The sequence below is a fragment of the Heterodontus francisci genome, chromosome 5 (genome assembly GCF_036365525.1).
Source record: "Heterodontus francisci isolate sHetFra1 chromosome 5, sHetFra1.hap1, whole genome shotgun sequence".
In the NCBI taxonomy this organism is placed as follows: Eukaryota; Metazoa; Chordata; class Chondrichthyes; order Heterodontiformes; family Heterodontidae; genus Heterodontus; species Heterodontus francisci.
Window position 1 is genome coordinate 98,892,784 of NC_090375.1, and position 21,186 is coordinate 98,913,969.

A 21,186-nucleotide genomic window follows, 5' to 3' on the forward strand; every position below is an offset into this window, starting at 1 on the left:
GCAAATGTTTCAGCCTTATCTTTTGCACTCATGTGCTGGGCTCCCTCATCATTGAGGATGGGGATATTTGTGGAGCCACCTCCTCCAGTTTGTTGTTTCATTGTCCACCACCACTCATGACTTGATGTGACAAGACTGCAGAGCTTAGATCTGATCCATTGGTTATGGGATTGCTTAGCTCTATCTATCGCATGCTGCTTACGCAGTTTGGCTCGCAGGTAGTCCTGGTTGTAGCTTCACCAGGTTGACACCTCATTTTGAGGTATGCCCGGTGCTGTTCCTGGCATGCCCTCCTGCACTCTTCATTGAACCAGGGCTGGTCTCCTGGCTTGATGGTAATGGTAGAGGGGAGGATATGCCAGGCCATGAGGTAAGAGATCGTGGTAGAGTACAATTCTGCTGCTGATGATGGCCCACAGCACCTCATGAATGCCCAGTTTTGCATTGCTAGATCTGTTCGAAATCTATCCCATTTAGCATGGTGGTAGTGCCACACAACACGATGGAGGGTATCCTCAATGTGAAGATGGGACTTTGTCTCCACAAGGACTGTGCAGTGGTCACTCCGACCAATACAGTCATGGGCAAATGCATCTGCGGCAGATGGTGAGGACGAGGTCATGTATCTTTTTCCCTCTTCTTGGTTCCCTCACCACCTGCCACAGTCCCAGTCCAGCACCGATGTCCTTTAGGACTCAGCCAGCTCGGTCAGTAGTGGTGCTACCGAGCCCTCTTGGTGATAGACATTGCAGTCCCCCACCCAGCATACATTCTGCATCCTTGCCACCTCGGTGCTTCCTCCAAGTGCTGTACAACATGGAGGAGTACTGAGTCATCAGCTGAGGGAGGCGGTAGGTGGTAATCAGCAGGAGGTTTCCTTGCCCATGTTTGACCTGATGCTATGAGACTTCATGGGGTCTGGAGTCAATGTTGACAACACTCTCCCCACTGTCTACCATTGTGCCGCCAGCTCTACTGGGTCTTCCGGTGAGAGAAGACATAACCGGGGATGGTGATGGCGGTGTCTGGGACATTGTAAGGTATGATTCCGCGAGTATGACTATGTCAGGCTGTTGCTTGACTAGTCTGTGGGGCAGCTCTCCTAATTTTGGCACAAACCCCTAGATTTTGATGAGGACTTTGCAGGCTCCACAGGGCTGGGTTTGCTATTGTCGTTTCCAGTTCTGAGGTCGATGCTGGGTAGTTCGTCTGGTTTCATTCCTTATTGACTTCGTAAATACAAATGGGTGGCTTGCTAGGCTATTTCAGAGGGCATTTAAGAGTCAACCACATTGCTGTGGGTCTGGAATCACATGTAGGCCAGACCAGGTAAGGACAGCAGATTTCCTTCCCTAAAGGACATTAGTGAACCAGATGGGTTTTTACAACAATCACCAATCGTTTCATTGTTAGATCGCTAGAATAACTTTTAATTCCAGATTTTATTCATTGAATTCAAATTCCACCTTCTGCGGTGGTGGGATTTGAACCCATGTCCCCAGAGCAATACCCTGGGTCTCTGGGTTACTAGTCCAGTGACAATACTACTACACCACCGCCTCCTCTTGCATCGGTTTGTGTTTTGACCTGAAGAGCTATTTACAAAGGAAATGACAAGTCAGGATTCATGGTGATCATAGGACTTATTTCTGGAACAAGTTGGTTTCATTTTTGAACTGTTAAAAGCCAGTTAGTTTTTGGCCTAAAAACAGAAGGAACGAAGAAGTTGCTGTGCGTCTGCCAGAAGACAGCTAATATCTTTCGCTCTTTGAAGAATCCCTGCATCAAGTTGTTCTGTTTCCCCCTGTAGTTGAAGAAACCTTTCCAGCTATATTGCTGCTATAAAACCCAAGAAAAATCCTTGTTGCTGCTTTCTGCTGTAAAGCCTGACTAGAGCTTTCTGTGCTGAATCATTTGGAAGTCTACCAAAAACTGATCACCTGGAAAGAACTGTTCTAGGAAGATTCCATTGACAGCCACCTATTCATTTTTGGGACACCTCGCCAAAACAAAAGGACCTCCATACCTTCTTTTCAGCCTAAGTGTTTTTTATGCTTTCTATTTCTTTCGAACAGTTGTAAGCAAAAATCTCTTTTTTTCCCCAGTTAACAGATTGTGCATGTGTGTGTGCGCGCGCGAGGGCAAGGATAAAGTAAGGGGCTTTAATATTTCCATTAAGAGTCATAGAGTCATAGAATCGTACAGCATAGAAACAGGCCCTTCGGCCCACCGCATCCATGACGACCATAATGCCTATCTATTCTAATCCCACCTGCCTGCATTAATTCCATATCCCTCTATGCCTTGCTCATTCAAGTACCTGTCCAAATGCCTCTTAAATGTTGCTACTATTCCTGCCTCCACCACCTCCTCAGGCAGCTCATTCCAGATACCCACTATTCTTTGAGAGAAAAATTTACCCCTTTGATCCCCTTTAAACCTCCTCCCTCTCACCTTAAATCTATGCCCTCTAGTTTTAGTCACCCCTACCATGGGAAACAGACTCTGGCTATCTACGCCTCTCATAAATTTTATATACCTCTATCATGTCCCCTCTCAGCCTCCTTCGCTCCAGGGAAAACAGACCCAGCCTATCCAATCTCTCTTTATAACTCAAGCTCTCCAAACCAGGCAACATCCTTATGAATCTTTTCTGCACCCTCTCTAGCTTAATCACATCTTTCCTGTAGTGTGGCAATCCCAGAACTGCACACAGTACTCCAAATGCGGCCTAACCAACGTTATGTACAACTGTAACATGACGTCCCAACTCTTGTACTCAATGCCTCGCCTGATGAAGGCAAGCATATCATACACCTTCTTCACCACCCTGTCGACCTGTATTGCCACTTTCAGGGAACTATGTACTTGCACACCAAGGTCTCTCTGCTCAACAACACTCCCCAGGGCCCTGCCATTCACTGTATATGTCCTGCCCTGGTTTAACTTCCCAAAATGCATCACTTCGCACTTGTCTGCATTAAATTCCATTTTTGTGCATGTATTACTTCATTATTGGTTAAGACCTGGTTTATCGTGAATGGATAATTTAGTTATTAAAGAAACCTGGTTGGCATGCTTTATTCTGGGGGAAAGACAGAGTATCTGATTGACGGTTTTAGTAAGTGGGAATACTTAAATAAATATTGGTGACCTGTGGAGAAGTGGGACTGAATTAACAGTGCACTTCTCCCACCTCAGTCATAACAATAGCAACAAGGTATAGTAGGTAGATGAAGATGATTCTGAAACCTTGAGTGACAAGATCTACAAATTAGATAAAGAGAACAGTGATGCAGACTTGCATCCTAGGAATAAAAGATCTGCATAAATCCTCAATCCCAGGTTGATTATATTAAACATTAAGGAAAAATAGGCTACAGCAACACCTGTTAACTGTTTTGGCTTGCTTCATGAGCTTAGAAACATCAGTTTTTTTTTTAAATGATAGTTTGTTTGGACCTTTCCTACAAAATGTGCAACGCACTGATTTGTACATCAAGTATCAAAACACGGAAGATACTGTACAAAAATAACAATCAGCTTTATGGGCCACAATATACATATTAAAAAATCTTATATAACTTTTCAGTTGGAATCTTAGCCAATATAAAAATAAATTCCCAAGCCCATAAGTTTAAATAAAGCATAATGTTACAGTCTACATGAGAACAATGTAAACATGGAAGACTGACCAAATGAGGTTACTATATAAAATGATCACAAAAACTAACTTAGTCCGGACACACTCGAGAAATTCACTATCTTTCTGACATCCGCTAGTCTGTCTACCCCAATATATATGAAAGTTAAGATTCCCCCATTAAAACCACTCTGCTTTTGCTACATGCTTCTCTAATCTCAGCAATTATACAAGCTACGATTTCACAGCTACTACCAGGGGGCCAATGCACAACTCCCACTAGTCTTAAATCCTTTTCTATTTCTTAATTCGATCCATAAAGTCTCCAATGCCTGTTTACCTCTTGTTATATTCCCTTTATCATTATAGTGATTTCATCCTTAATCATTAAAGCTACTCCTTCCCCCCTCAACCAATTTCCTCATCAATTCCTATAGACATATCCTGGTATATTTAGTTCCCAGTCCTGTCTGTCTTGCAGCTGTGTCTCAGTCATGGCTGGAACGCCATGCTCTCCAAGTTTAATTTGTATGTGTAATTCATTCCAATTGCTCCTTATGCTCAGAGTTTGTAAAAAGAATGCTTATTTGGGCCACACACCCTAACCTGTTCTTCAGCTCTACTGTTTTAGTCACATGGTTTCTTAATTCTCTCTCCTGGTTTAATCATTTTACATCTTTTAGTTTTCCCATTTTCCAATAGTGCCTTCAACACAATTTGACTTTTACTCTACTTTCTTGCCTTTCATTTGTTTTTGAACTATCAATACTACCTTTCCCACCCAAAGCTACTGCCCAGCACCCACCCACCACCCCCCCCCCCACCCCTCCCGCCACAACACTCTCCCCTTACCCTCTGCCCCCCACCACCCTAGTGATCCTCTTCACTAGGACTCTGGTCCCAGCCTAGTTCAGACAGAGCCTGTCCCAATGGTACAGTTCCTTCCTGCTCCAATACTGGTGCCAGTGTCCAATGAAATGGAACCCCTTTCACACCATTCCTTCAGCCACAAGTTCACCTCGCCAATCTGTTTATCTCTATGCCAACCTGCATGTGGTTTGGCAATAATCTATTGATTATAACCCTTGAGATCTTGTTCTTTAATTTAGTGCCCAATTCCTGGCACTCTCCAAACATGACCACTTGCCTACTCATTCCTATGTTGTTGGTCCCAACATGGATCACAATGATTGGATCCTCCCCTCCTTCTCCAATACCCTTTTAAACCAGTTCAAGATATCCCTCACCCTGGCACCAGGCAAGCAACATACAACACACTCGATCATACTTAAAAAAGATGCTGTCTGTCCCACTTAATTATTGTACTTCCTATAACTACTGCGTTACCCTTCTGTTCCTCCTCCTCTCCCCCAATCCCGCCTTTGCGAAGCCTCCTACTCCATAGTTTGCATTCTAGCCGTCCTTCCAGTCCTTATCCTTATAGGTAGCAAGTACATTGGGTTGAATTTTACATCCCCCCAAAAAGAGTGGGATGGTGGCTTGGGGGGGGGGGGAATTAAATGGAGCAGGAGGCTCGGGGGGCCCTTCCTGACCCACTCCCGCCTTCATTTTACGCAGGGCGGTGGCAGCAAGAAACTGCCCGCCCGCCTCAGGCCAATCAAGGCCCTTAAGTGGCCACTTAAGGACCTTCGCCCACCTCCATGGGGATTTTATGCGTAGCAAGCGGGCATCCTAGACCAGAGAAAAACCACCTGACAGCTTTCTGACTGCCTGGGGCGGGGGGGGGGAGGCTCTCCTCATCAGGCATCCTGTGCCCGATGGAGGGCCACCACTGCTGCCCCAACCACCCCCCATCCCCCCAATCGACCATCCTTGCCTCGCCGGGGCCCGACCAATCACCCCCGCGAGGCAACAAAAACTTACTTTATGCTACGACCAGATGAGAAAGGTGTCTAGGAGTCCCTTTCAGCCTTCACTTGGTCTTACTGTAACAAGGTTTTATTTTTTTAAACACACCATGTTTTGACCTCCCCCTTGGTGAATCCTTGTTCACTGCTTTCCAATTATCAGGCAAGAAATAAGCACAAACAGGCTCGCTGGTTTAAAGAAGAAAAGTGAAATTTTATTAAATATAAACTCTAATTCGGTTAACGCCTACAGATACATGATGCACCCACATTAGCATGCACACACGATACACACATGCAAATAGGGACAGAAAAGAGAAAAATAAAGTGAAAATGTTTGAGGCAATCTCTGAAGGGTGTTTGTTACTGTGCTTCGAGCTCGCTGTAGAGTCCTTGTTGATTGTTGGATCTTGCTTCGCATTGGGGCCCAGTATTCTTCTTAAACCTTGTGCATTGTAGGAGACTTTTCTCTCTTGGAATTCATGTGTCTTCAATGGGTCTTGGAGTTCTGTGAGAAAGAGATGGAAGCAAACAGGAGAGGCTGCGGTGAGCCAGCCACAAGAGGTCTTTTCAGTCCAGGAGCAAACAACTTTCTGCCAGTTCAAAACTCTGTGGCAAGTTCAAATTCAAAAACCTCAGGTGGCCCAGCAGGTTAGTCATGTGCCTAGTGGGTGTGACCACGTCCGTTTGTGTATTCAGCCATCTTAGCAGTCAACCGGGAATGCTAGCTCCTCCACCTTCAACGTCTGGTAATCAAAAGTCCATTGTGGATTGAATGTGTCAGGAAATGGTCTTTTTTCCCTCTTTTAAGCAGTCTCTAAATATACAAATGTCTTTCCAGTCAAGGGTCTTTTTTTTAAAGCAAGTTCTTTCTTTACTCCAGTAACAGTTTAAAATCAATGTTCATGTGGCGAAATTAATACACCTCATTCTTGACAGGTGGGGCCCTGCATGACACTTAGCCCCGGGTTCCCTGACATCATCTTCTGCAGGCTGGGCTGCAGTCCCAGTAGTGGCCACCGCTCCCAGTGGTGCTGCTGGGACAGAGAGCTGCTGGCCCGCAGCTCTATTCGGCAGGACTTCCTGCCTCAAGCGGGTGACAAAATTCTTATAGAGCTCAACAGGGTAAATGCAGGAAGGATGTTTCCCCTGGCTGGGGAGTCTAGAACCAGGGGGCACAGTCTCAGAATAAGGGACAGGTATTTAGGATGGAAACGAGGAGGAATTTCCTCACTCAGAGGGTGGCGAATCTTTGGAATTGTCTGCCCCAAGAGGGCTGTGAAGGCTCAGTCATTGAGTATGTTCAAGACTGAGATCGATAGATTTCTACATATTAAAAACATCAAGGGATATGGGGATAGTGCAGGAAAGTAGTGTTGAAGTAGATCAGCCTTAATCTCATTGAATGGTGGAACAGGCTTGAAGGACTGAATGGCCTACTTCTGCTCCTATTTCATAAATTCTTATATTGATAGTTTTGTCCATTTACTTAATCTATGGCAAATGGATTTAAATGCAGGCAAATGTGAGGTCATTCACTTTGTACCCAAAAAGGATAGAACAGGATACTTTCCAAATGGTAAAAAGCTATAAAACAAACAAAGTCAAGATCCAAACAGACTGGAGGGGGGTCCAGATAGATAGATCATTAAAATGTCATGAACAGGTACAAGAAATAAATCAAATCATTTAATGGAATGCTGGCCTTTAGAACTTGAATAGAGGGCAGAAGCCATGTTTCAGTGATTCAGAACCCTGGTTAGACCACACCTGGAATACTCTGAGCAGTTCGAGCAAACACACACTATGAAGGATAGATTGGCCTTGGAGGGAGTGCAGCATAGATTTACTACAATGATAAATGAACTCCAAGCGATAAGCTATGAGGAGAGATTACAGAAAAGAGCGTTATATTCCATGGAATTTAGAAGGTTAAGGGGTGATTTGATCAGACTGTTCAAGATATTATGCGGAAGAGATAGTTTCTCCCAATCTACCCTATTTCCACCAGTTGATGAGTCTAGGACGAGGGAGCAGAGTCAAAAAATTATACGAACATACTTACTAGAAGCAGTAGTAGGCCACTCGGCCCTTCGAGCCTGCTCCACCATTCAAGAAGTTCATGGCTGAACTGATTACTCCACATTTCCACCTACCCAGATAACCTTCCACCCCCTTGCTCATCAAGAATCTATCTACCTCTGCCTTAAAAATATTCAAAGATTCTGCTTCCACTGCCTTTTGAGGAAGAGAATTCCAATGACTCATAACCCTCACAGAAAAAATTTCTCCTGATCTCATTCTTAAATGGGCAACTCCCTATTTTTAAATAGTGACCCCTAGTTCTAGATTCTCCCACAAGGGGCAACATCCTTTCCACAACCACCCCGTCAAGACCCCTCAGGATTTTATATGCTTCAATCAAGTCGCCTCTTACTCTTCTAAATTCCAGGGGATACAAGCCTAGCCTGTCTAATCTTTCTTCGTAAGACAGCCCACCCATTCCAGACATTAGTCTAGTCAACCTTCTCTGTACTGCCTCCAATGCATTTACATCCTTCCTTAAATGAGACCAGTACTGTACACAGTACTCCAGATGCGGTCTCACCAATGCCCTGTGTAGCTGAAGCATAACCCGCCTACTTTTGTATTCAATTCCCCTTGTGATAAACGATAACATTCTATTAGCTTTCCTTTACTTGCTGTACCTGCATACTAACCTTTTGCAATTCATGCACCAGGACACCTAGATCCCTCTGCATCTCAGAGTTCTGCAATCTCTCACTATTTAGATCATATGCTTCTTTTCTATTCTTCCCGCCAAAGTGGACAATTTCACACTTTCCCACATTATACTCCATTTGCCAGGACTCTGCCCACTCACTTAACCTATCTATATACCTTTGTAGCCCCCTTATGTACTCTTCACAAGTTACTTTCCTACCTATCTTTGTGTCATCAGCAAATTTAACAACCATACTTTTGGTCCCTTCATCCAAATCATTTACATAAATTGTAAAAAGTTGAGGCCCGAGCAGATCCCTGTAACACACCACTCATTACATCTTGCCAGCAGAAAATGACCCATTTATGCTACTCTGTTTCCTGTTAGCTAGCCAATCTTCTATCCATGCCAAAATGTTACCCCCTACACCACAAGCTTTTATTTTCTGCAATAACCTTTGATGTGGCACCTTATCAAATGCCTTCTGGAAATCTAAGTACAATGCATCCACTTGTTCCCCTTTATCCACAGCACATGTAACTCCCTCAAAGAACTTGAATAAATTGGTTAAACAGGATTTCCCTTTCACAAAACCATTTTGACTCTGCCTGATTACCTTGAATTTTTCTAAATGCCCTGCTAGAACATCTTTAATAGCTTCTAACATTTTCCTTAAGACAGATGTTAAACTAACTGGCCTGTAGTTTCCTACTTTGTCTCACTTTTTGAATAAAGGAGTTACTTTGCTATTTTCCAATCTAATGGAACCTTCCCCAAATCCAGAGAATTTTGGAAAATTAAAACTAATGCATCAACTATCTCACTAGCCACTTCTTTTAACGCCCTAGGATGAAGCCCATCAGGACCTGGGGACTTGTCAGCTCGCAGCTCCAACAATTTGCTCAGTATTACTTCCCTGGTGATTGTAATTTTCTCGAGTTCCTCCTTCTCTTCCATTTCCTGACTTACAACTAATACTGGGAAGTTACTTGCATCCTCTATAGTGAAGACCGCTGCAAAATATCTGTTCAATTCATTTGCCATCTCATTGTTCATTATTAATTCACCACACTCACTTTCTATCGGACCAATGCTCACTGTTAACTTTTCTTTTTGAAAATATCTATAGAAACTCTTACTATCTGTCTTTATATTTCTAGCTAGCTTTCTCTCGTACTCTAATTTTAGCTCATCTTTTAGTCATTCTTTGTTGTTTATATTCTGTCCAATCTTCTGACCTACCTCCCATCGTTGTACAATTATAGGCTTTTTCTTTAAATTTGATATCATCTTTACCCGTTTTATTTAACCATGGATGGTGGGTCCCACCTTGGAATTTTTCTTTCTCGTCAAATATATCTATTCTGAAATATCCCCTTAAATGTCTGCCACTGCATCTCTATTGACCTATCCCTTAATCTGATTTGCCAGTTCACTTTAGCTATCTCTGCTTTCATTCTCTCATAATTGCCCTTATTTAGGTTTAAAATACTAGTCTTGGACCCACACTTCTCTCCCTCAAAGCGAATGTAAAATTCAATCATGTTATGTTCGCTGCTACCTTGGGGCGCCTTAACTAGGTGGTCATTAATTACTCCTATCTCATTGCACAATACCAGGTCCAGTATAGCCTGTTCTCTGGTTGGTTCCAGAACGTACTGTTCCAAGAAATTATCCCAAAAACATTCTATGTACTCCCCAGCTAGGCTACCGCTGCCCATCTGATTTTGCCAGTCTACATGTATGTTAAAATCCCCCATAATTATCACTATCTTTCTGACAAGCTGCCATTATTTCTTCCTTTATACCCCATCCTACAGTGTGGTTAATGTTACGTGGCTTGCACACCAACCCACAAGTGACTTCTTGCCTTTATGATTTCTCATCTCTCCCAAAACTGCTTCTACATCCTGGTCTCCTGAACTTAGGTCATCTCTCTCTATTGCGCTAATACCATCCTTAACAGAGCCAACCCTCCACCCTTTCCTAGCTTCCTGTCCTTCCTAAATACCACAGACCTTTCAATATTCAGGTCCCAATCTATGTCATCCTGCAGCCATGTTTCTGTAATGGCTATCAGATCGTACTTATTTATTTCCATTTGCGCTCTCAGTTCATCTGTTTTGTTTCGAAGCTACGTGCATTCAGATACAGAGCCTTTAATTTTGTCCTTTTATTATTTTTGTAACCTCTAGGCTTATCTGTTGATTTACTCTTAGATTTGTACGCTCTGTCCCTTCCTGTCAGTGTTCATCATTTCCCATATTAATACCTTTCTCTCTTGCCTTGTCGCTACTCAATATACCATATCTTCCCAAGTTTGATCCTTTGTCCCCACTATTCAGTTTAAAAAACTTCTCCACTTCCCTAGTTACGCAGCTCACTAGAAGACAAGCCCCATCATGGTTCTGATGCACACCATCCCAATGGTACAGCCACCACTTTCCCCAGTACTGGTGCTAGTGCCCCATGAACTGGAACCCACTTCTACCACACCAGTCTTTGAGCCACGCATTCATTTCTCTAATCTTATTTGCCCTATGCCAATTTGCACGTGGCTCAGGTAATAATCCAGAGATTATTACTTTTGAGGTTCTGCTTCTGAATTTGGCACCTAGTTCCTCATACTGACTATACAGAACCTCTTTCCTTGTCCTGCCTATGTCTTTGGTACCTACATGGACCACGACGACTGGATCCTCCCCCTCCCACTGCAAGTTCCTCTCCAACCCCGAGCAGCGGTCCCAAACCCTGGCACCGGGCAGGCAACACAGCTGTCAGGACTCTCACTCTTTGCTGCAGCAAAGAGTGTCAATCCCTTTACTGTCCCCTACTACCATGACATTCCTTTTTCTCCCTCCACTTGAATGGCTTCCTGTACCATTGTCAGGTTGCTCATCCACCCTGCAGCCCCCACTCTCATCCAAACAAGCTAAAAGAACCTCAAACCTGTTGGACAATCGCAAAGGCTGAGGCTCCTGCACTCCTGCCCTCTGGGTCCCCTTACCTGGAGCCAGGTCCTTCAGGACTGAAATTAGGAAACACTGCTTCATGCTAAAGTTGGCAGAAGTTTGGAACTTTCTTCCACAAATGGCAAAATGCTAGATCAATTGTCAACTTCAAATGAGATTGATATAGATTTTTATTAAACAAAGATATTAAGGAATATGGGGCAAAGGCAGTCATCTGGGGTTAGGTCGCAGATCATTCATGATCCCACTGACTGGCGGAAGAGGCTCAAAGGGCTAAATGGCTTATTTCTGTTCCTAAAAATCTCAAGAGAAATGCATCTCTTAAGATCACCCCATCTCCATTAAAAGGAATAAACTGGGAACAAATATAAAAACCTACCATATCTAAGCTACAGAGAAAAACTATATCCTAGAAATTCCCATATAAAAACATACCAGCATCTGACAAGTGACCAGTTAATCCTTCAGATTGAAAACGATACCAAGGCCCCGTCAGATCCTTTTCCCCCTTCATTTTCCTCTGACCCCATCCCTTCTTCCAATCTCATCCCATGCAGTGTCTTCACTATCCCCTCTAACCTTCCCCTCTCTAACCCTAAACTATTAGTCCTCAGCAAAGGCCTCAAGCTTCATCCTCTTACACACCCACCTCAATAACTTAAGTTTGGCAGGATGCTGAGCTCCTCCAATGCCTTCATATCCACGACCATTTCTTTTGCCAGGACTTTTCCCCGACACACTCGGACTTCAGCCTCCGGCACTACTTCAATGAAGCTCAACGGAAGTTCAAGTAACAGCAAATCATCTTTCTATTAGGCACTTTACAGCCTTCTGAACTCAACATGGAGGTCAATAATTTCAAATCACGATCACTGCTCCCATATTTTTGGGTACTTTCGAATGGCAGCTATTGGTAATGATTCGGTTTTCCCCATTTACATCTCCTGCAGATCCATCATTTGTTTCTTTACTTGTCCCATTACCATCTCCTTTTGCCTTACACCATCATCCCTTTTGTTATTTAATCTCTCCTGCCTGCCACTCTATCACAGACCTTCCTGTTAATCCCCAACAACTGCGCTCCCCTCTACACCCCCCCTTGCTTCTGTACTTGCTTAAAACCTGTTTCTTTTCTAACTTATTCCAGTTGATGAAAGGTCATCTGAAACATTAATTCTTCGACCTTCACAGATGCTGCCAGATCTGTTGAGTATTTCCAACATTTTGTTTTTATTCCAGATTTCCAGCATCTATAGTATTTTGCTTTTGTAGTTTAACAAAAAGGCTACACTATTAGCTGAAAAAAAAATACAACTGAAACTTAGGCCCAGGGAAACATGAGATTCCTAAGCCTGCTGTCAGCCTAAGGATTGGAACTATTATCTAATGTGCTATCACCTTTATAGATAAGCATTTTGCCATGGAGTTGACAAACTTGAGAGTCAGCTGAAGATCTGCTTTAGCAGAAACCTGAAAGGAGGTCATGGAATTATTTCTTTACCACTTTCACAACCTGATTTTAATCACTCCACCATTGGTGGCCGCACCTTCAATTGCCTAGGCCCCAAGCTCTGGAATATCCTCCATGAACCTCCCCACCTCTCTACCTTGTTTTCCTCCTTTAAGACATGCCTTAAAACCCACCTCTTTGACCAAGATTTTGGTTACCTGTCCTTATGTGGCTCAATGTCATTTTATTTCACAATGCTCCTGTGAAGTGCCTGGGGACTCTATTACATGAAAGATGCTTTATAAATACAAGCTGTTGTTACAGGTCTGCCTCCAAGAGGTGGCAGATTTCTGTGAGCATCTCCTTCGTAAAATAGAAATGACATACACTGTCTTAGGTTGAGGAAGAGAATTGCTCCCAGAAGGCCCTGGGTGGATATGACCTCCTGCCGAGAGCCCTTCTCCACCTCCTTCTCCCTCTATGAGCAGATAATCGTCTTTTGTGCTGCCTCTGCTCAATCTCCTTCATATGCTGAATGCCAAGAGGGATAGTAACTACAGTACATTTGACTGGGAGCAATTGGTCTGACCAGAACCCTTGAAGTCAGAACCAAGGCCTTTTCCACATGCAGAACCATAAGCAGTCAACTTCTCCAACTTTACCACCACTGGAAGCCACCTACAAACTCAAATTACTCAACAACTAACCTCATAGTTGATTATCCCTTTAAATGGTCGTGGGGGAGGAGGGTGGGTGTCCTCCATGCTGCATGTTCAGCTGTGCATAGTTAAGAGAGGGCGTTAGCTGAAGCAGCAAGGTCGAAAATGGCAGCGCTGGTGTCAAATGACCTTTACACACTGATTGACATCACAATCTGCCTACTCTGCATAATTCCAGTGCGCAGTCCTAATGCCCACACTGCAAACCTTCCCAAAATGGTAAATGCGTGCAACGCAGACTAAAGGCCTGCTACCCGGCCCGAACCCAACGTGTCGGGTCAGGCCCCTCTTCCGGGTCCGGCAATCAGACTCGGGTTGGGTCGGGCCGGACACACATGGTAAGTGCTCTGTCAGTAAGTATTAAAAAAAAAAAAAAAACTTACCTAAGCTGGGAGTCCGGGACGAAACTGAGTCTGTGCAGTGAGTGAGTGACATCACTATGATGTCATCACGCATGAGCTGCAGCTTCGTGCAGCTTCCCAGTCGGAAGGTAAGTAAAGGGATGGTCGGGTCAAGTCGGGGTCGGGCGGTCGGGCTGGGGGCGAAACTTTAGGGCCGGGTTAGGCTCGGGTCCGCTGTGGATCGGTCGGGTTCTTTTTCCCGACCTGAGCAGGCCTTTAACGCAGACACCATTTTGGAACCAAAACAGCACCCACAGAGCTGAAACTATGGGCATCACAGATCCAAATTTCTAATTTCCATGTTCAAGCAGTTAAATTCTGCTCGGGATGCTGGAGGTTAAAATGCATGGCAATGCTAAGCATATTTCTTAGATCAAGTGGAAATCCTCCAAGATTTAGAAATGGTTCCACCTATGCCACGATGTTAATGGATGCATACATACATGTATATCAATATAAACACACTAGATCACATTCACACTACACAATTTTAAATAGTTTATCCTGAAGCCAGGCAAAACCCTTGTGTTAATACAAATCCACCTACCAGTAGCAGTATGCATGTTATAGTAACTGAAAATAACCAAATGGGAAAAAGAAATCAAAACAAATACAAGAATAGATGGAATGAAATGAAGGAGCAGCAAAAAAAAGTGATAAAATAAAAGAAAGTCTGGAAAATAGTCTTGTGTGCAAATCCAATAATCATTGGCCACTGTTATAAACTATTAATCTCACTTTCAAAATTATTTTTAGGATTACTGTAGTTATAGGCCCATCTCACGTTTGCCTCTCCTACTACCTGTTGACTTAAATTATGCACATGTTGGCAGCATAGCAATAAACAAACTACAAATTTCAGAAGTACTGGCCATTATTGGACCACTTTTCTGGAAACATCAATTCAAATTGCAGGTTCCAATTGGAACAAAGGCTGCAATTAAACTAGTCAGAGCCCAGAAGCTGTAGGTCCAATTTCAGCCAGGCATTATTTTTATTTTTTTTTTTTTAAAACACTGCCTAGCTGTAACCCTAATTCTACTGCCTACAAAAGCATCCTACACATGGCTACCAACATTCAGTTTTGGACATACTGGTGTTGGAGAGGATGCAGTACAGATTCCCCAGAATGATATCTGAAATTAAAAGTAGTTAAATTGATCAGAGGCAAACAAGCTTCAGAAATCTCTAAAGATCCCATGAAGGGGTAAGACAGCATTGAATTGACTTGCTCTTCCTGAGAGAGCTGAAACTCACCAAGTGCAGAATCCAAGAGGTGAATTTATATTTTAAAATGCCCATGGCAAAACATGCTCGTGACCAACACATCTGCACAACTCAACTTGTAGTTGTTACTAAGGAACTAATTAATAGCTCACAAGTCAGTCTCACACACAGTAATAGAAAATGTTCTCCAGGAGAAGGCATGATCATGTCAGAGAATATCACTGCAGTCAGTTTCAAGATCCTTTATCTTTTTATGTCTATCTTTATAACATTCAGTACTGTGAACCAAAGCACATGAAGCACTGCACTGCCCCCAACAGCAGAGCTTATGCATACTACAAATCTGCCCGGCAAGTTTAGTTGCTAGGCACTTTGCAATGTCTGAAGAGCTGCCACTATGCCTGCAGGGCTTATAGTGGAAATGGATCCTTATGGGGTGCATATATTGACATCACTATTCCCAGCTAGAAAGAAAATGATTGAGTAATTTTCCCCATCAATCACACCTAAACACCACACTGCTCTAAGTGACTGTGATTGGCTTTACATACATAATTAAAATTATGTAACTATCCTTCACTCACTGCATTTTGCTGGGGAAATTGCTGTGCTTTTAGTAGAAGTTGCTGCAACTTCAGTCAGGACTTCTGTTTAAATCGACTTTGCTCTAAGTCCTGCCATAAATCCGACCCGGACTCGACCTCATTGGCTGACACAATGGTGTCAATAGACATTCTAATCCTTCAGTGAGGGACAAGAATCATAAATACTTTATCTTCCAGTAGTCAACTGCGAATTATAACTTGATAAAACTGCATCGATGATTGCAGTGAGCCATACAAATCAGTAATATCCTAGCCTCAAATTCTGATATTTGTTGAAATTGCTGATTTTAAACCAGACACTCCACGCACCCTTGGCATTTCTGGGCTGAATTAGCTACAGTAGCCAATATTCCCTGGCTTTATTTTGTTGGTAGGTGTCACAGGCAGTTTTCATGTCAATGTGCTCCTAATGCAGAGTACAAACATGTGAATGTCAGGAGTACAGAATAAAATTCATGTGTGATGCACAATAAATTGCTGGTCAAACTTTAGTATCTAGTTACATGCATGAAGAATAGCTATTTAAATGAAGTACGAGAGGGCAGATGGGGCCAATGGAATCACACACTAGACAAGGACAAGAAAGGAGAAAACTGGAGAAATGAAAGCTTGTGATTAATGACTGATAAAATGCCATGATGAAAGTCATCGCATATCAGCATGCATAATGGCATGCCACCTACCAGCAAAATAAGACAGGAGAATATCCAATTTGTTGTAGCACAAGGGAGGCTGAGACTGCAATTTCAAATTTAATGGCACAGAGTAAGGAAATGGAATCAGCACTGATCAAGGGACTCATCATGCAGCAGGCAGGTTAAGCAAGGAGTTAAGAGGTATTTTGTGGCCAAAAAAGGGAAGACCAAGTATGGACAAATTGGAAGAAGTTAATTTGCATCATTAAGATGGCCACATTATGGGCCAATTTAACTATGCAAACGACTAAAGCTATTTTAAGGAAAACAAAGAATTAGCAATGTAAATCAGAATTAAAGTTTTTTTTGTCTTATTCAATAGTGCTCGTTTTGCCAAATACTTTCATATTATTTATTACATAATTAACTGTTTGCAAGAGGATCAATATCAGCCACGTGTGCACAATGCCAATTTTTACTTTTGCCCAGTTTCTAGCACCTCAGCTAGAAAGCAGAAATAGTCAATGACAGCACCTGGGCAGCGCAGTGGTTAGCACCGCAGCCTCACAGCTCCAGCGACCCGGGTTCAGTTCTGGGTACTGCCTGTGCGGAGTTTGCAAGTTCTCCTTGTGTCTGCGTGAGTTTCCGCCGGGTGCTCCGGTTTCCTCCCACCTCCAAAAGACTTGCAGGTTGATAGGTAAATTGGCCATTGTAAATTGCCCCTAGTGTAGGTAAGTGGTAGGAGAATGGTGGGGATGTGGTAGAGAATTTGGGATTAATGTAGGATTAGTATAAATGGGTGGTTGTTGGTCGGCACAGATTCGGTGGGCCAAAGGGCCTGTTTCAGTGCTGTATCTATAAAAAAAAATAAAAAAAAATAAAAATAAGCTCCACATCTGTTGCAGAAACATAAAATTTTAAAAATTATATAATGTGGGAAAAGGCTTCCTTACTTATCCACATCTGAAAACTTGGTAAGGTTATCAAAGAAGGAAGAAGTTCATGTTACGAGCCATGCTTCTTTCTTTTACCCTGATCAAATTGAACATGCTTTAACACGCACATTATTGGTACGTGCATTTAACTTGCAATGCACCCGAAACTACCTTCTATGATATTGATATATGCTAAAATAATTTAGTTTAGAAAAAAGAAAATTGAAAAATCACACAAAGCAGTTCACTGGTTATTGCAGCTTCAACAATGACTGACAAATTCACCAGCTGAACATACTTGTTTTCAAAAAAACTGCACTTCCACTTGTTTCAATACATTGACTTTGCAAGTTCCAACATGCAGAAGAACCCACAATCACAGCTGTTACTAAAGTTAAACAAGCAGCTTGGTAATACCATCTGCCTGGTTCAACATAGCTAATTAATCACGAGTCTCCATTCAGAAATGGTACAACAGTATGTGGGCATCACTAGAATGCATTGGGCTGTAATTTTGCCAAACAGTCCTGATCCATTCTGTAAGTCATTTAGAACAAAAGCAGCAAATTGCAGGCTGGTATCACAAGTGAAGTGCCATCTTTTAACAGTCGTTTTTAGTTTGCTCTAAAATAGAGCTTTCAATCATTTTTAAACCTTTACGCAACTTTTATTTCTACAAAGAGAGCATCTGCAAGCTATTCATACTGTAGCATCACTACAATAAAGTGTTTTGTATACTGGGGCAGCAACTAGTTTGTTCTGAGAAGGTAACTGTAGTAGTTTATCCATTGACCTGCGTCAGCTGCTAACTGCAGCAAGTACACAAGTCGACCTAGAAAACTAGTAATAGCAGATCAACAGCTTCAAAAAAAAAAGCTGACACAGATCCCCCCCCCCCACCCCGCCAAAACAACTATAAACTCAAGAATGGCCCAACAAGCAAACAGAAGTAGTTGCACAAGCTTGGTAACTGGCTACATTGTCAGAAGTGCTATCTTTTACATAAGATATAAAACTGAGGCCCCATCTGTCTATTGAGGTGGATGTAAATGATACCATGGTACGTCAAAGATAAGGAGCCTGTACTTATTGTAGGCAAAGGTTATGATCTTCCCATTTGTGAAAACCACCAAAATCCTGGGCAACGGAAAGTGGATATAGACTAATGATCACGGAACCACAAACCTATACTGAAATCCAGTTACATAAGGTGGGCTCAGCATTCCGCATTGTTGATGTTTGCAGTGTAGTTGTTGCATTTACATTTTGGCTAACACCATCCCGGTTCTCCCACAACCTGATCTTTTGTACATATTTACCATAGCAATTTAAAAACAAACAATCTACACACACACAAAAAAAATTAGTAGCCTTTGCTACCTTGCTCTAGTGGCTATGTTTTATGTGTGAACCTAGCAAGCTATTAAACTAATTTTGCCCTCATTCAATGCCTTCACATGCATGCTTCCCAGCAGTGCAACTAGATAGAAAAGAACTGTGACCAATGTTACCCTTCTCGAGCCCCCAGAACTGAATCCAACTGTATTTTGCTCATTTGTTTTTTTTTTTTTAAAAAGGCTACATTTCTGCTCTGCTTGGTATTTTTCCACCTGTCCTCTCTACTTTCCCTATTCTCTGACATTTAGTGGTTTAATTTAATATTTCTGACTAACTTTAGTTCTAAAATCCAATTGCTCAGTTGAAAAAGGCAACATACAACTAAATATGCAGACTCAAAAGTCCCAGGTTCGATTCCAAACATCTTTATTGGGCCAACATATAGATTAGTCAGTTATATATAAGCATTCGTAACAACTCAGGATGGCATATGCAAGGTGGATAGTTGCTTATTGAAGAGTGTTCAAGTTGTTGGTAGTAGCAAGAGGGTGCATTTGTAAATAACTTACTTTTGGTAATGTGAAATCTAATCCACATTGGCATAAATGAGAAAAACGATCCACTTACAACACTGATGCTTAGTGAGGGAGAAATACATCAGGTATGCATCAACATTTGATCACTAAAACAAAATAAAATTGAATGATGAAAATATTAAAATGTAAGAACCATTTGCGAGGTATCTTGGAATTGAAAATACTGTGAAACTTACCCCTGAAGCAGGTTAAGATTATTGCCAGAATTGATGTGAAGAATACAGAATTAGGCTAGTACTGGCAAACAGGAATTCTATTTAGGCAGACAGTAAGCCTGCTTCCACATCCAAAGGCCAATGCAAGCGATTCCCAAAATTGAGTTTCTGAGAACTGTAGGAGCATTTCTACAGCACTGCTACTTGTTTCACTGCAACAAAAAAAACACAGTTAAGTTCATTCTAATACAATTAAATATCTTTTACTTCTGCACATTTGTTTAGGTAACAGTCATGCTAAAAATCTTGTAGTGAGGCAATGTATAAATACATACATCAAATATAAATATAGCAACAAAAAAAAAAAAAGGGGGGTCTAATGAGGATTTTTATTTTCAGACACTGGGAGAAGCAGAACAATTCAAGTAGTAAAGCTAAATGAATTCCCAAAGGCATTCAGGATAGTTTTCTGGAACAAAATGTTTTAGAACTGACAAGAGAATGGGCTCCATTTCTGAGGTTAAGCCATCAACCAATATCTGCTTTTAGCCCAAAGATTCCCACAGTTACCTTGTTTATACTCCACCCACCTGGCTTCCTGTAAAAGTCTATTTTATTCACCCAGTTCCTTCGTCTGTCACATCTGTTCTGACAATGCCATTTCACACGCCAGCACTTCCAATATGTATTCCTTTATGTCCAACTGAGGATTCCTCTCCACCATGGTTGATAGGGCCCGCAACCGTATCAGACCCATTTTCCACATTTCTGCTCTGACTCCGTCACCTTCCTGCCCAGAACCATAATGGGGTTCCCCTTTTCCTCGCCTTCCACCCCACCAGCCTCCAATTTCAACAGATCATCCTCCTCAATACCAAACATCTTTCCCTGTCCTCCTGACACTTGCAAAGGGACCGTTCTTTCTGCAACACTTTCATCCACTCTTCAATAACCTGCTCCTCTTCCCGCAGCAGGAGATACAACATTTGCCCTTTCACATCTTCCCTTTTCACTGTCTAGGGCTCCAAAAACTCCCTCAAGGGTGAAACATTGATTTACTCATACTTCTTTCAATTGCGTATCCTGTATGCACGACTCACAGCTGGGGAGACCAAACACAGATTGGCTTACACTTTGCGAACACCTCCATTCAGTCCACAAGCACGACCCAGAGCTTCCGGTTGCTTGCAATTTTAATTCTACATCCCACCGTGACCGCTCTGTCCTCAGCCTCCTAAGCTGTCCAATGAAACCAAACCATTAGCACACTCCCTTTGCCTTTGTCCCATGACATCTTTGCCATTTAATTTCTCCTGCCCTCTGCCCGATCACACACCTTCCCTTTGGTTCTCTACTCCCTCCCCACACCTCCACCCCCCCCCCCCCCCCCACCAAGCAACCTCCCCTTCACTTGCTTAAAACCGATTACATTTCTAACCTTTGCCAGTTCTGATGAAAAATCACAGACCTGAAGCATCAACTCTGCTTCTCTCTCCATAGATGCTGCCAGACCTGCTGACTATTTTCAGAACTTTGTTTTCATTTCAGATTTCCAGCATCTGCAGCATTTTGCTTTTATCTTCTGTTTATTTACTTGTCCCATTACCACCCCATTTGCCTTGCACATCAACCCTTTTATCATTTAATCAATCATGTCTTCCACCCAATCACAGGCCTTCTCCACCCCCCCCCCCCAACTTTTTTTCCTTCCCCCACTTGTACTGCCTCTGTACTTGTTAAAGATCTGATACATCTCTGATTTCTGCTAGGTTTGATGAGAGGTCACGGACCTGCAACGTTAACTCTATTTGTCTCTTCACAATTGTTGCCTAACCTACTTCAGTAGGTTTCCAGCATTTTCTGTTTTCATTTGGTAATAAGTAACAAACCAGAATTAGTTACCAAGCTGACAGTAAT

General features: G+C 42.5%; 1 protein-coding gene across 6 annotated transcripts in view; it reads right to left on the reverse strand.

Annotated features, from left to right (window-relative positions):
• The window catches only part of pcmtd1 (protein-L-isoaspartate (D-aspartate) O-methyltransferase domain containing 1), a 99,217-nt gene that overhangs the window by 68,211 nt on the left and 9,820 nt on the right, over nucleotides 1–21,186 (reverse strand). For all 6 annotated transcript variants that reach the window (XM_068031817.1, XM_068031822.1, XM_068031823.1 and 3 more), the window contains one exon: nucleotides 19,291–19,481. The gene's annotated coding sequence lies outside the window, so the exon portion shown is untranslated. The remainder of the gene's footprint in view (nucleotides 1–19,290; nucleotides 19,482–21,186) is intronic.